At 37.7% G+C, this 4,196-nt stretch overlaps 1 pseudogene; it reads left to right on the forward strand.

The window, feature by feature from the left end:
• The first annotated feature begins 1,131 nt into the window (after nucleotides 1–1,131).
• Nucleotides 1,132–3,596, forward strand: LOC112182021 (annotated as a pseudogene).
• The last annotated feature ends 600 nt before the right edge of the window (nucleotides 3,597–4,196 follow it).

Here is a 4,196-nt window from a genome sequence, read left to right on the forward strand (position 1 = left end):
TGATGTTTTCCTCAGTTTTAGGGGAGAAGACACACGCAGGATCTTTGTCTGCCATCTATACAAAGCTCTCCAACAGAAAGCAATCAACACCTTCATGGATTCTCAAGAGCTTAGAAAAGGGAATGACTTGTCAGAGCTATTCAAAGCTATTAACCACTCAAGGCTATCTCTTGTAGTTTTCTCAGAAAATTATGCTTCTTCCACATGGTGCTTGAAAGAACTGGTTCATATCTTGAAATGTATGGATGCACAAAAGCAGTGGTGCCAATTTTTTACCAAGTAGATCCCTCCGATGTTTGTAACTTGAAGGGATCTTTTGCTGAAGCTTTTGCCAAACATGAAAACCATTCTAAAGCCGCCGACGAGGAAGAGGTGAAGCACTGGAAGTCTGCATTAGTTAGAGCCACCATGTTATCTGGATGGGATTCCAGAAATTACGAGTAATATTTCTTAATCCCTCTTAATTAATTCTCCTTTACTGTCTGAATTTGAACCTTTTATTATAACAAACACACCAAAAGAAATTGAGTAGTTTTTGTTACATTATGGTTCAATGAACTACTAATTTGCTTAATAACCTAGTTCACCCTGAAAAAAAATTATTCATAAATTTAGAGGGTCCTTACTCCTTACTATTACGCAGTAAATGGAAAGTTGAAATAAGTTGAAGGTCAACCTAAGCTAAAGTTGAATTTTGCGATTTTGCTTAGTTTGGATTACACAGTCGTTTATTGACGTTTCTACTCAAATAAAAAAGAATAAGGAGAAACATCAACTGTATTTGTTTAGTTGATTTTCACTTGTTGCATACATGGTCCTGTAAACATAATAAGGCTATATCAACTGATCTCTAAGATTTTAACTGGAGTATCTGATTTTGTTTCAGTTGGACGAAGCTATACATAATTGCTGTAATGAAATAAGGTCTCGCATGCTTTATAATATTGTTTAAAATTTTGAAGGGATGATGTCAAGCTTCTTCAGGACATTGTGGAAGATACTTTTACAAAATTAATCCACATCTCTTCAAGTAAACATGATGGCTTAGTTGGAATGAAATCCAACATATATGAAATGGATAGGCTATTAGGCTGTGGAGTGGATGATGTCCGCATTGTTGGAATATGGGGAATGGGTGGCATAGGAAAAACAACCAACGCTAGAGCTGTTTTTGACAAAATTGCTCGTCAATTTGAGCATTGTTGCTTTCTTCACAATGTCAAAGAAGGTTTCCTTACAAAGAATGGTGCAGTACATGTGCAGGAAGAATTTCTATCTAGAATCTTAGAGGAAAATCATCACAATTTAGGTACTTTGGATAGAGGTTCCAAAATGATAATGGAAAGGCTAGGACAGAAAAACGTTCTTCTTGTTCTTGATGATGTGGACAATCTAGACCAAATTGAAACCTTAATCGGAAAGAAACCTTCATTTGGTGGTGGAAGTAGAATCATTATCACAACCAGAGATAAACACTTACTAGGTAGAAATGTGATATACAAGCCTCAGTCACTTGCTCATGATAAAGTTCTGGAACTCTTTAGGCAGCATGCTTTCAGAACAAACAAACCCTCTCCGCAGTATGATGATCTATCAAGGCGTGCCATAAATTATGCTAATGGTCTGCCTTTAGCACTTAAAGTTTTGGGAGCTTTTCTTGATAACAAGAGTGTGCATGAGTGGGAAGATGAGCTAGATAAAATAAAAGAAATCCCACACCCAGGAATTCAGGGTGTGCTAAGGACAAGCTTTGATGGACTAGATGATTCACAGAAGAACATATTTCTAGATATTGGGTGTTTCTATAGAGGAAGGGGTAGAGACTATGTAACAAAACTTCTGGACAATTGTGGCTTATTTCCGCATGGTGGACTAAGAGTTCTAGTCGATAGAGCTCTCATAACCATCTCATCATTTCCTGATTACAAACTCGAGATGCATGATTTACTACAAGAAATGGGTCAGCAAATAGGGAGATTCAGTAGGTTGTGGAATTATGAAGATGTCAATCATGTATTTACTCAAGATACGGTGAGATATATGATTATGCATTTCTCTTTTTCTAAATAATCTGTATATAACTCTTATTAGCTTCAACTTTGACAAATTATCTTAATCACAAATATGTATCACTTTATTATCAGAAGTAAGGTTCCAGACATTTTCACTAAACTCATATACTTCCATTGTTGGTCAACCAGGCTTCCGAAGCAGTTGAAGGCATAGTCCTAGACTTGTCCCAGACAAAAGACGTCTACCTAGATACTGCAGCATTTGTTAGGATGACAAAACTGCGATTACTTGAGATTTATTATAATCACTACACAGATTAGTTTGGTTTGGAATCTTTTCAGTTTAGTTTGGAAAATATAGATCCTCAAGCACATGATGATGACTGTAAACAACACCTGAGTAAAGTTTCGTTCTCATGAGCTGAGGGTTCTCGTCTGGCATCAATACCCTCTAAAGTCTTTGTCATTTTCTTTTCACCCGAAGAATCTTGTGTACCTAGACATGCCTTATAGTCAAACTGAACAACTTTGGGAAGGAACAAAGGTATAATCATCAGTTTGCATTTAACCTTTTACATATCTGTTTTAAACTCTCATATTTCTTACTCCTTAACCATGAATTCTTGGTTGTCTCGGCAGCCTCTGAAAAACTTGATATTCATCAATCTAAGTCACTCTCGATACCTTAGGAAGATCCCTGACTTCACTGAGGCTACAAAACTCAAGGAACTACATCTTGCAGGTTGTATTAGTTTAGTGGAAGTTCACCCATCCATTTCAGCTCTTAAAGGCCTTGTTCACTTGAATCTAAAAGGGTGCAAAGAACTTAAGCTTCCCCGAAGCATTCACATGAAATCTCTTGAACTTGATCTTTCTGGCTGCCCAAATATTGAGAATTTTCCAGAAACTTCAGAAGTTATGAAGGAGCTATCATGGCTTTATTTGGATGGGACTGCGATTAAAGAACTGCCCTCATCAATTAACAATCTATCGGGGCTTTGTACTTTGAGCCTCAGAGGTTGTGGATTACTCAAAAGTCTTCCAACCAGTATCCATATGAAATCTCTTGAGTTCCTCGATCTTTCTGACTGCTCGAATCTTGAGAAGTTTCCGGAGGTTTCAGAAGTTATGAAGAAGCTGTCGTACCTTTATTTGGATGGGACTGCAATTAAAGAACTGCCCTCATCAATTAATAATCTTACAGGGTTGCTTACTTTGAGCCTCATAGGTTGCAAAGAACTCAAGTGCCTTCCAAGAAGCCTTCATATGAAGCTTCTTCAGTTCCTTCATCTTTCTGACTGCTCGAATCTTAAGAAGTTTCCAGAGATTGCCGAAGATATGAAGGAGCTATCACAACTTTATTTAGATGGGACTGCAATTAGAGAACTACCCTCATCAATTGAACGGCTTCAGGGGCTGCAATTATTAAGTATTGAGAAACTGCACAAGCCTCGTCTTTCTTCCTGACAGTATCTGTAATTTGGCATGCCTTGAAGAGCTGTCTCTGACAGGGTGCTCAAAACTTTCTAATATTCCCCAGCACTCGTTGAATTTAGAATCCTTGCGCAACCTTGAACTAGAGAGAAGTGGTATTAAACCGCTCAGTTTCTCTTTCTTTAAAGGGTTATTATCACAAATCGTACCTGAACTATACCTCAATCTTATCGATGGTACCTAAACTTCAATTTTGATCACAACCAGTATCCGAACTTTTCGATTTCATTTTAAATGGTACCTAGAGCTACCTCCGGTCACTATTCCGACTAAAAACGACATGGGAGGCGATCATAGTGATGATTTTTGATGATTTCGAGGGTTGCGATCATATATAGTGATGATTTTTGGTAATAGACTTGTCTTGAACCTGTTTTTTTTGTTTTTTGTTTTCTTATATTTGGTTTTTTTGGCCGGAATAGTGACCGAAGGTGGCCTTAGGTACCATTTAAAATGAAATCGAAAAGTTTAGGTACTGGTTGTGATCAAAATTGAAGTTCAGGTACCATCGATAAAATAGAGGATAAGTTCAGGTACCATTTGTGATAATAACCCTTCTTTAAACATCTTAAAACTTGTTATCCAAGCATGCCCTGGCCCAGAATTCATGACAACCATGGCTCCCTTTTTGTGGACCTAGGCGCAACGAGAAGTAAGAGAAAGAGAGACAAACAGGCGGAGGTCAGAGTC

The sequence above is a fragment of the Rosa chinensis genome, chromosome 1 (genome assembly GCF_002994745.2).
Source record: "Rosa chinensis cultivar Old Blush chromosome 1, RchiOBHm-V2, whole genome shotgun sequence".
In the NCBI taxonomy this organism is placed as follows: Eukaryota; Viridiplantae; Streptophyta; class Magnoliopsida; order Rosales; family Rosaceae; genus Rosa; species Rosa chinensis.